Source organism: Trichosurus vulpecula, chromosome 9 (assembly GCF_011100635.1).
Source record: "Trichosurus vulpecula isolate mTriVul1 chromosome 9, mTriVul1.pri, whole genome shotgun sequence".
Classification (NCBI taxonomy): domain Eukaryota; kingdom Metazoa; phylum Chordata; class Mammalia; order Diprotodontia; family Phalangeridae; genus Trichosurus; species Trichosurus vulpecula.
Window position 1 is genome coordinate 169,935,184 of NC_050581.1, and position 12,563 is coordinate 169,947,746.

Genomic DNA, 12,563 nt, shown 5'->3' on the forward strand with positions numbered 1-12,563 from the left:
TCGTCCTTAGTGATGATGACGATGGTGCCTGTGATCCTAACCATGTCTGTTTCCTGTATGCGTATCCTGTCCACAAAGCTTCCCAATGAGTGGCACCTCTCCACAGGTGTTCCCTTTGCAATTGGTGGCAGGGTAACCTGTGGGAGAATCTCTCTATATATATTATGTAGGTATGGCATTTTCCTCATCATTTATTTCGCTCTGTTATTATACTTAAATGGATTTTGCTTCAATCTGATATTCAGAGGGGATGTGTCCTTTGGTTGGCTGGTAAAAGAAATGTCGGTAGTGGAATCATGATTTATGGTTTAGAGTGGGTGCTGACCCGAAGCACATCTTGAACTTGGGCTAGTTTTGAAAGGGTATCTGTTTGAGGGAGGAGTCTAGACTATAAGGCCTAGAGCTCTGTAGGTATAGTAGCATATGGTTGCTGTAGTTGTATGTCCTCAAAATTTTCTTGAGGGTAATTGATAGCTAGGAATTTTTAATCTTCTCTCCCAGACCCTCACATGTTGTTAGTCTTTTTTCAGTCATGTCTGACTCCATTTGGGGTTTTCTTGGAAAAGATGCTGGAGTGTTTTGCCATTTCCTTCTCCAGCTCACTTTACAGAAGAGGAAACTGAGGCAAAGTGGGCTAAGTGACTTGCCCAAGGTCACAGAACTAGTAAGTTTCTGAGAACAGATTTGAACTTATGAAGGTGAGTCTTCCTGACTTCAGGCCCAGCACTCTATCCACTCTTATCAACTAGCTGCCCAGACCTCCACATAAGAGCATTTTATTTTACACCTTTCTAAAGCAATTGTCAAGTAATGTCTAAAGTCATACATTATGATTATTTGTTTATGAATTGTCCTCATATTGGTCAGTAAAATCCATGAGGGCAGGGCTTATAGTTTACCTGAGCTTTAGATCACTTTCAACATGTAGCAGAAAAGTTTATATAGAGTAGGTACTCTATATAATATTTCATGACTGAATTGGAATCAATCAATTGACAAGCATTTATCAGGCCTCTATTATGAGACCAGAAGCATACTAAGTACTAGGTATACAAAAACAAAAGTGAAATAATTCCTGCCCTCAGGGTGCTTATATTCTATCTGAGGAGATCTCTCACTCACATTAGCTATAGATATAGATGACTCAACTTTAATAGATACAAAGTAACTTTGGGCGAGAAGCCTCTGCCAGCTGTGGATAACCAGCAAGGGCCTCATGTAGAAAGTCATGCCTGTGGCGCTTATGGCCCAAGAGCTGAGTTGTGAAGGAAGCTAGGGATTCCAGAAAGGTGGAGGTAAGAAGGGAGAGCATTCCAGACATTGGAGCTAGTCAAGTGCAAAGGCATGGGAAAGAGAGATAGAGGGTGAGCAGCAACAAGAAGAATGAATAATGAGACCAACAAATGAATCAATAGAAATATGCTGTGAACTACTAGGACCATCAGCACGCTGTAGTAGGAAAATGACTAGTCTTGTTCTAACTTTGCCAGTAAATAGCTGGGCGACTTTCTGGAAGTCCCTTCTCCTCTCTGGGTCCTGTTTGATATCAATATGGCAGCCTATGAAAGCTAATTCAATCTTAAACTTTGTTAAGAAAGGCATAACTTCCGGGAATAAGAAGATGAGAATCCAGCCTTACTATATTTTGGTCAGACTGTTTCTTGAGTATTATTCTGGGTCCCACTTTTTAGGAAAGACATTCATAAACCGAAGGGCATAGAAAACAGGGCCATAAGAAAGGTGAACAGTTTCCAGTTGATGCCATAGGAGGATGAATTGGAAAAAAAAACCTGGGGATGTTTAATTAGGAAAACGGAAGACTCTGGGCTGGGAAAATATCTTTAAGTGCTTAAGGGACTGTCCTGGAGAAGGATTAGATTATTTTGTATCCCCAGAATTTAGCATAGTGTTTGGCAAATAGTAGGTGGTTAACAAATGTTTTCTGACTGGCTGATTACCTCTATTTCTCCCCAGAGGGCTGAACTAGAAGCAAAGTTTTAACTTAGACTCAAAAGAAACAGAGTTACCCAAAACTGGAATGATTTGAGCCAGGAGGTAGTGGGTTCCCCTTTGTGTGGGACGAGTGAAGACCTCTCATAAAAGGGAACAAATTAGATAAATAGAAATAAGTAGGATAGTGAGTCCCATTTCTCTACTTAGATATTTTCCCCTCCACAAGCTTAGCTAGTGACCGTAAGGCCCCCGAGGTTAAGAACAGGTCCTGTGTATTTACCTAATGGCGAGAGGCCTGAAAGAAAGAAGGGTTGAGGTGAATAAGTCAGCAACCATAAAATTCTCTGAGGATAAGGATAAGACACAGGATACTCACCCCCTGTACATTGACCCCAAGATAAGAGAACCTCCGTTTGGGGAAGAATGGATGAAAAGCCGGAAAGCCAGGTGCAATATAGATGTGCAAGATTAGTTAGGTATAAGAATGATGGGAGGCAAGGTGTAAGGATACTGGGGATATCCGCCATAGCCACAGATGTGAAGATGAGGTAACTAACAACTAATTCCTGCCTGTCACCGATAACCAAACTGTTTGTTTAATCGTCATTGTCATTGTTATTAAGACAGATTTACTACCTTGAGATTGATAGTAGAATGAAACAAGAATGGTGGGAAGTTTATGACTGTCACCTGCTTGTAAAAAATAACCATACTGTTTGTTCCTTGCCATTGTCCCTGGGTAGATTTATCGCGTCTAGATTGTACCCTCAAAGCTTATGTCTGCAAGCTGAGAGGAAGGAGGTTGGGAGGGGGAATTGCGGTTAGGGACCTATATAAACACCCCAATTTTCTGTGTCCAGCACGCTCTGACACTGAGAGGAACCCCAGTCCTTTCAATGTCCGGGTTGCCCTTTCCTACAGGATCGTAATAAATTTTCCTTTCTACTTTCACCTGGAGATGCCTCTGTTGTTAATTTTTGGATTCGTAAAATCCATCCCACACACCTTCAAAGGGGTGTGTGTCTTCAAGCAAAGGCTGGATGAGCTCTCGTCTGACATGTTTTTTTTTAAGTGTGGAGTGGATTAGGCAGTGATAATGATGGCAGTGATGATGGCTCACATTTGTAGTGTCCCAAAGTTTACACATCACTTTCCACATAAAACCTCATCTCCATTTGGCCAATTAGGAAACTGAAGCAGAAAGTCAAGAAATGATTTGCCCAGGAATCGTCTGTTGGGATCTGATCACAGGTTTTTCTGACTCCAAGTCCGAGTAGAGAATCCATTGCCCTACACTATAGGTCTCTTTCAGCCTTATCATTCTAGTATATTCTAAGTAGAGCTGTTCTTCCCCAGCTCCCCAATCCCCACCCCCGTTGGTTAGCTGCTAGCAATTTTCTCCATGGAACTTGTACACTGTCAATGTTAACATGTCAGAGCAGGGTTGGAGACGGAAGCACATCGTAGCACATCGGTAGTGAGAGCTGCGGGGAATCTTGTTACTAGGTAACTGAGCATGAGGTAACTGCAGTCACCCAAAACTAACCCCCTCGGGCTAAAATCTTCCTGGTCCAATTTTAAAGCTTAGAGATTTTAATAGCTCTGCCCAAGTCAACACTGGGTTCAGGAAGGCACTTAATAAGATTCACTTAGGAGTGTTAACAGAACAGAATGAGAAGCCAGGTATGAATATCTACCATCTTTTTCAATGGAATATTCACTAGATGAGTTATAACTCCCAGAGGCAGGAATTTAGTACTCAATATATACATGAGCCATATCATTAAACAGACTCTGTTTCTGGGCTAACATGTAAATGGTTCCCCTTGGAACCAAAGGGAAAGCTGGATGGCAAAGAGGAGAAAATACTGTCTTTGAATGTGAACTCCTTATGAGGAGGCATCACTTTATTTTTTTGTGTATATATATCCTTAATGCCTAACTCAGCCCCTGGCCCAAATCAGGAACTTAATAAATACTTGTTGATTGATTAAATGAAGTTAGAGAACCTGGGTTCAAATGCTGACCCACTTTCTACCGTTGTGATCTTTAACAAACCATTAAAACTCTCTGGGACTCAGTTTTCTTATCTGAGAATCAGAGGATAGTATAATGAGGGGGCTGACCCCTGAGGAGCTTTCCATTCCTAGATCTATGATCCTATGGCACATCCCCAAAGGGTTCCATCTAATATAATGGTGTCATGCGTAGCATGCTGGAGTTAGAGTTAGGAGTCAGGAAGACCTGAATTCAAATCCTACCTCAAATACTTACTAGTTGTGTCACACAGGACCTCTCTCAGCCTTAGTTTTTTCATCTGTATGATGGGGATAATAATAGCTACTTCCCAGGTTTGTGAGGCTCAAATGAGATAACCAATATGTAGTATTTTATCAACCTTAAGTTACTCTCTAAATGCTATTATTATTATCTATGTTCATATCCTACCTCTGATATGTAGGAGCTGTGCAGCTATAGGTAAATTATCTACCTTCTCTGAGACTTAGTTTTCCTTACCTATACTGGTAAGAATAAATTAATGTGAGGCTTATCTTCTAACTTGATACAATGTACCAACCAATCAAGCATTTACTAAGCACCTACTGTGAGCTAGGAAGTGGAAACACCAGGATAAAAATGAAACAATCTCCACCCTCAACAAGCTTACATTCTATTGGTGGGAGTGGAGGAGGAACAACATGTACACATATGTATCTACTCTAGGCAGAGTAAATACCAGGTAATTTCAGGAGGAAGTACTAGCAGCTAGGGGAATCAGGAAAGACTTGTACAAAGGCTGTCTCCCAAAGTTGGGACATGGAACATGTGGAAAATACTACAAACTTAAAAGTGCTATGTAAATGTCAGTTACCGTTATGCAGGGATGATTATGACAGTATAGGGCTACTTTAAGAACTTGCTAAATCTTAGATATTCATCACATTGTTTCATGTACTTCCCCCTGCTTCCCCATCCATGCAAAAATACTCACTATATTTTTTGTATGGAAAGGCTGCCAACCCAAGGTCATAGTATGACAAAGTTCTGGAAATATTCCTGAGCAAGACTTACATTTGAAAATCTACCATTGGTTGACTCCAAGGGGCTGGTTGGGTTAGGTGACCTCTAACTTTAAACCCTAAATCTACAATCCTTCTAGTACTCCAAATAATAGACTCCTTTGGAAATGGTACGAGAAGGGTCAACCTTATGTTGAATTCATGTGAAGCTCAGGTACAGATTGCATTTCCTTTGAGATGGACAAATGGCTATAATTCATGCAGCAGAGATGGGAAACTCCATGAGCAACTTTTTTGGTCTAAGTCAAAGAAATCCTTCCCTGCAGATCAGATCCAAATCATTCCTAGTTCCTTGAGAAAGAGGGAAATTTCATTCTCTACCTCAGGGCTGTGGTCTGGTGAACAGGGATGCAGACATTGTGGATTACACTCTCCTGAATTCTGGTTTCAGGGACTTGAATGGAGGAAACTTAAAAGCTCAAGTCCACGTGAACAGAAATGGCAGAGCCCAGGGCCAGAGAAATTCCTAAAAGGCCCAACTTTCCTGCCCGTTACTGAGGTAATGCTGAGGGGAGCAGTTCAAGACTCTTTCCCCCTGGGACTGAGATAGTGGAAAATGGCCAAAACTGAATGAATGGATTTTACCAACCTGTGTACACAGTAGAGATTTTGCAATACCCTTCCTACACTGGAATTTGCGGGGAGGGCTTATTCTACGCCACCTATGAGCTACTATTTTCTTGGTGATGGTACCTAAGGCTTTTCCTTATTTCTTTAGTAATTCTTTTAATTCTGATTAAATATTTTATTTTTAAATGGATGTTCCTTCTCTTAGTTTGTTAGCAAGGTTCTAAGACAGTTTAAATTACCTTAAAAAGTTCTAACATAATTTAGAAGGGGGAGGATCAAGTGTGAGATACTCTTAATATCCAAAATATCCCTATGCTGACGCAGTAATGTATGAAAATCTGAGAATGATAGGAAATGGGTCACATGCGAATATGGATTAAAATCTCAAATACCTTATTGAAGCTTCAATACATGAATAAACAACTCCCAAATTCCCCATATAGGAAGAAGACTTGAATTCATGTTTTGTCCCTTGCCGTAGACTGACTTCTGGGTGACTTTGGGGAAATGAATTAATTTTTCTGTTCCTTGGACTCCTTGTTGAAAAAATGCAGGAGTTACACTAAACGATTGAGTTGAAGTCTCAGCGCTAATGTTCTCTGATTCTCTTTCTTCGTCCACTATTTTAAAGGAAAAGGTGTCTTTCTATTAAAATCTGGAGTAAAGCTAGAATGTCCATATTAGCATTGCTGTTTCATGCACTGCTACCAAAAAAATGAGGAAATAAGCATAGGCAAAGAGGGAAAAAATTTAACAGTTTTCACAGAGATGATGGTTTACTTAGAGAATCCTAGAGAGGCAACTAAAAATTAATTGAAACAATTAATAACAGAAGCAAAGCTAAAAAATATAAAATAAACCCACATAAGCCATCAGCATTTCTGTATATTACAAACAAAATCCAGTAGTAAGAGATAAAGAGATTATATTTAAAACAATTCCACAATGTTTAAAATACTTGGGAGTCTTCTTCCTAATGTTCATACAGTAACTGTGTGAATACAATTGCAAAAATGATCTTTATATATTTGTAATGTGTACAAATATGTGTATGTTTATATGCATGTGTGTATTGACCCTTTTGTGGTGGTAAAACAGGTCTAAATAATTGGAGAAATATTAATTGCCCATGGATAGGTGGAGCCAATAGGATTAAAATGAAAATACTACCTAAATTGATTGATGTATTCATTGCCATTCAAATTAAACTGCCAGAAAATTACTTTATAGAGCAGCTTAAAGAACAATAAAATTCATTTGAAGGAATGAAAGGTCTAGAATCTCAAGGAAGATAGTAATTGTCAAAAAAGTGGAAAAGAAAGAGCCCTAGCAGTACCCAACCTCAAACTATACTACAAAGCAGTAATTATCAAAGCAATTTGGTCCTGGTAGAGAAATAGAGGTTGATCAGTAGAACAGACTGGGCACACAATATATTAGAAACAAATGTAGCCTAATGTTTGATAAACCCAAAGATCCCAGATAATGGGGTAAGAACTTAATATTAGACAAAAGCTATTGGGAAAACTGGAAAGCAATCTGGCTAAAAACAGTTCTAAAACAACATCTTATATTATATACCAAAAATAAGCTCCAAACACGTACATAACTTAGACATAAAGGGTGATGTCATAAACAAAATAGAGAAAAAGGAAGAAATTACCTGTCAGATAGGATAGGGGAAGAATTTATGACCAAACAAAAGACAAAGAAGATCATAGGAAGCAAAATATATAATTTTTTTGGAGGGGGGAAGGCAGGGCAATTGGGGTTAAGTGACTTGCCCATGGTCACACAGCTGGTGTGTCATGTGTCTAAGGCTGAATTTGAACTCAGGTCCTTCTGACTCCAGGGCTGGTGCTCTACTCACTGTACCACCTAGCTGCCCTAAAATGTATAATTTTTATTACATAAAATTAAAAAGCTTCTGTGTAAACAAAACCCATGCAGCTAAAATTAGAAGAAAAGTAGGTAAATGGGGAAAATCTTTGCAACAAATTTCTTCCTATAAAAAAGAAACAGTCAGTAGAACTGTGAATTGATATAACTATTCAGGAAAACAATTTAAAACCATACCCCTCAAATTATTAGAATATGCTTCTGTTTTGTTTCAGCAATACCACCAATAGATTTATACCCTAAAGAGACAAAAGAAAGAGGAAAAGGACAGATGTGTATACATTTGTACATGTATGTATATATGTGTGCCTATGTACATATATGCACACATGTATGTCTTTTTGTGGTAGTAAAGAAATGTAAAATGGGGAGTGCCCATCAACTCGGTGAATGAATAAATAATTTATGGTATACAAATGTGACAGAATACTTTTGCGCTGTAAGAAATTAGGAAGGTGATGGTTTCAGAGAAATCTGGCAAGACTTATATGAACTGATGCAAGGTTTAGTGAACAGAACCAGGAGAACAATTTGCACAATAACATTGTTGTAAAGACAAACACATAACAACATAAACCATAACAAAACTACCAACCACAAATTCCAGAGGATTCACAATGAAACATTACTACCTACCTCCTGACAGATAGAAGATAGACCCAGAAGGAAGACAGAGACATTTTTTTTGGACATGGTTAATAGGAGAATTTGTTTTGTTTGACTATACCTCTTTGTAACAAAGGTTTATTTTTTCTTTCTCAATAGTGGGGCTGGGGAAGGAAGGCAGATTTTTGTTGATTGAAAAAAATAAAATTTAATTTGAAAAAAGCGTGGGGGAAGAGTTCAATGAGTCCTAGCAGGGCAATGATTAAAGAAAAAGACCATATCACTCAAGCCTTTATCTCTGGATATGGAAAAAAGGCTGGTTGTGTAACAAGATGCATCGCATCAAAGTTCATAAGCTAAATCTTAAGTGTAGCCAAAGGCGTGACTGTGTCTCCAATTTCCTGACTGGTGTTTGCCTACAGGGGTATGAAAATGACAGTTGCGTTCCATCTTCTGTCTTCTCCAGAGCTGTAACTAGAAATTTCAGTGCTGAGGGCAACAACTGCTTGGGGCAGGGAGTGTCAAATTAACTTTGTAATTCATGATATGAAAATCATACAAGGAATAATTTAAACAAATTCATTTGAGGAAGGAAGATAATGAATTGCTCTAGTAGATTAAGAATAGCATCTCAGAATGGAAGGAATTTTAGAAGTTATCTAATCCAGCCAACAGGAATTAGGGCCCCATGTCCTTTCTATACCATCAGAGCAGTCTCATTGGGATTTGGTACCATACAACATGAAGGAGGAAGTCATTACTCAGAATCATTACTTGTTCTTGTTAGGGAAGAAGTGTTGCTTCTTACAGAAGGATGGGGAGATGCTGGTTCCATCTAGAAAATGGGAAGGGAAGGGGTGCAAGAAAGTTAGATTGGGGATTTCTTTATGAGACAGAGGGTGGGGGAAAGTAGCAAACAAGTTGAAGTCCACAGCTGCCACGGACACCCAGACCCTGAGCCTATTCTTCTCTTTCTTTCATTCAGTATCTGAGCTAATATTCCCTTTACTTTTTTCTATTCTTCCAAAGGAGTACAAGTGTTAAATTTCTCCCTACCCTTTAAATTTGCCACTGTGGGACAAAGCTCCAATTACCCCACCTTGGTTTTAGCCCTGCTCTTCATCCTACTATCTTCAAATCATCCCTATAATATCTTTGCCTATATAGATACAATGCCAGAATATTGGATTAAAAGTAAAAAAAAATGAAATGACCATCTCCATCTTTGCTCTATATTACACCAAATACTGTGATATTTGAAAAGAGCTTAAGGATTAACTGATTTTTTTTGCTTTGCATTGAGAGGTTAGACATTTTGTAGGCACAGGCATTTAGTCTTAGGGGAGTTAATTCTACTTCCAAAAATAAAGGACTAGATCAAGGTCTGTATTGATAGCTCATTTTACAAATGTGAATTAAAGCAGGCAAGTCTTAGAGCACTCTCAAATTTATCATTCTTGTTCCATAGCCAGGATAGTTAAATACTTCACTGGAGAAACTGAGAGTGCATTAGGCTTTATTTTACAATATTTCATGTATTTGCCATCCACTCTCTTCCCTGGCAGTTGTCAAACAAGGAAATTAAATCCAGTTCTGAAATTTATGAAAGTATCCTCCTAATATGCCCTTAATTAGAGACTCATATGGGCTTTCAAAGCAAACCACCCATTGAGAGGACATACTCATCGGCTCAGGCTACCTAATTACATGACTACTTATTGATGCTGACATTTTTAGCTCTCAGAAGTTCCTAAAGACTGAATGAATGGAGTTCTCCAGAAACATAAGAAGGAAGGCTCACTTTTACAGACTCTCTGTAATCCTGAATACTTTTTAACAGTGGCTCCTGGGTCTAGTTTTCCCTCTTGCATGTTAATGAAATTAAATCAGAATTTCTCTGTTCTTGGCTAATATAGTACTTTCTGAAATTGATTCGGGGATGATCCATGTAGACATTGTAGACAAGGGGCGACACTTTGTGATGGGATATTATATGGCTACGTTGAATAAAAATATATGTTTAGACATGGTATATAAATAGCATTGGTCCTACCTAGTCAGTCTCTAAAAGTAGCATAGTGACCAGATGAGTCTGCATCTCAACTGTCTCTGAACTGGGTCCTCAAATTAGCTCCTCCATCTTTGGGGGCATTGATTGATGACATGATAGACTGGTTGACTTCTAAGACCAGCATAAACTCTATTCCCAGACCTCTTGGAGGCTTGCTCTCCTGACCTTTCACAAGATCATAGCTGTCTTACCTAAAAGCAGGAAGAATTATCACGACAGCAACAGTAGCAGCAGCTGGACCATGTGCTGTCAGTTATATGGCATCTCTAGATGAGAGAGGATCCTTGGACTCTCCCTTCCCAGAAGCCCTTAGCAAACTCATGGTTATTCCATATTTGTATTTCATGAATTACTCTAGTAGATTGGGAATTGCATCTCAGAATGGACCGAACTTTAGACATTATCTAATCCAGTCCACAGGAATTAGGGCCCCATGCTCTTTCTACACCATCAGAGAAGTGTCATTGGGATTCCCCACTATACAACATGAATGCTACAAAGTCATGAAAAATCCTTCACTAAAGACACTTGGACCTTTTTGGATGGACCCTACTTCTGGCTCCTTAAAAATCAAAGAAGTCTTCATCATATGTCTAACAGGCCAGAATGTCTGTGCATGCTTTGAAGTCCACATGGAGATCAAATCAGTTGAGAAGTCTGCATGGGCTCAAAAGGATTCATTGGCTAGTCACTAATCCGTTGTGACAGAGTCAATGAATCAAGCAATATCTATCAAATGCCTGCTATGGACCAAGCACTGCGTTAGGTGTTAGGGATACAAGAACAAAAGTGAAATAATCCTCAGATCATAGAATTATACAGATGTAGATTTGGAAAGGACCTCAGTAGTTTTTCTAGTCCAATTCTTCATTTTATATGTGAGGAAAATGAGGTCTAAATAGACAGTATAATGTACAGCTAGAATTTGAACTCAAGTTATACTGGAGTTTTGTTTGGAGTCTAGTTTGTAGACCAGATAGCTGCAGAAGTCTCTTCCCACTCTCAAAGCCTGTGATTCTTTGAATCAAATAATACATTGATTATTATCCCCGTTTTACAAACGAGGAGGCTGAGATTACATAATCTGGTAATGAAATGCCTGAGGTGGGATCTGGACCAGAAATTTCCTGACTTCAGGTCCATGAATCCATCAACTTTGCCAGGCTTCATCTTTATCACACCTAAGATTGGCATGCACAAAAGAAGGAACACTGGCTAAGGAGTCAGAGGATCTAGGTTCAAATCCTACCTCCAACACTCACTACATGTGTGACCTTGGTCAAATAACTTATCCTCCCTGGGGTTTGGTCTCCTCATTGTAAGTTGGGTGGGGGTGCGGATTGGACTAGGAGACCTCTGGACTTCCCTCCAGTGCTAGATTTAGCATTAAGGTCTTTATTCTAATTTAATGATGGCTGATTCTCTACTTCTTCATATCTTAGAATTGTAACCTACCTGTCATCTCTTCCTTCTCTTAACTTTTGTCCTCCATCAAAATGAAGAGGTTGGATTATGTAATCTCCATGGAACCACATGAATTTTGGACCCTGGCCAGGCTAGCACTTAAACTCAACTTTGACAGCAGACCATCATGGCTACAACATTCTATATAAACCCTAATTCACAGCAGGATCATCTGTCCCTATGAAAAGTGGACCCCACAAAATTCTGGTCATTTTTTATTAACAAATATACTGATTCTCCCATAATCCCTCAGTTCTGTTCTTCTCCATGGCAAGGGCCAGAGCAAGGAACCCCTTTGGATCTCATTAAAAACTCATTCCCTAGTTTACCTACTGAGTATCTACTAGACCCTGAAATGGTCCTCAAGGCTCTCTTGCTCTCTGCAGAGCTGCATTTACTTACTTCAGTGAGCTCAGTGAGATGTAATCAGACTCCTAGAAAGGCAGAATCGCAACCTGTTAACTTGTTATAGATGGGGATCAACACTTGGACCCTCTCCAGAAGTGGCGCTAGGGTTAATGACCAACACAATACCATGGGAATTCATTTAGCCACAGCAAAGGGTTTGGACTCTATTAGATCTTGTTGACCTTGTTCATTTAAAGGAGGTTTCAGTTCGAAGCTGAGAAAATTGGTGAAAACAAGTAGTGTTGCTCATGGAAATTAACATCTAACTAAGCCCATCTCCTGTCATTGGTACTGAACAAGGCAATCCATATAGCAAAGAATACACATCAGGAAGCAGTGAAGTACGGTGGAAAGCAAGGCTTCCTAACCATCTTCATGTCTTGGACCTCTTCGCCAGTGTGTTAAATTTTATGGACCCCTTCCAGGAGTGTACTGGCAAGTATTTAACAACCAGATCTCAGAGCAAGGGTGAGGAATTGGAATGAGTGGGGAAAGGACATATCCTTTTTGTT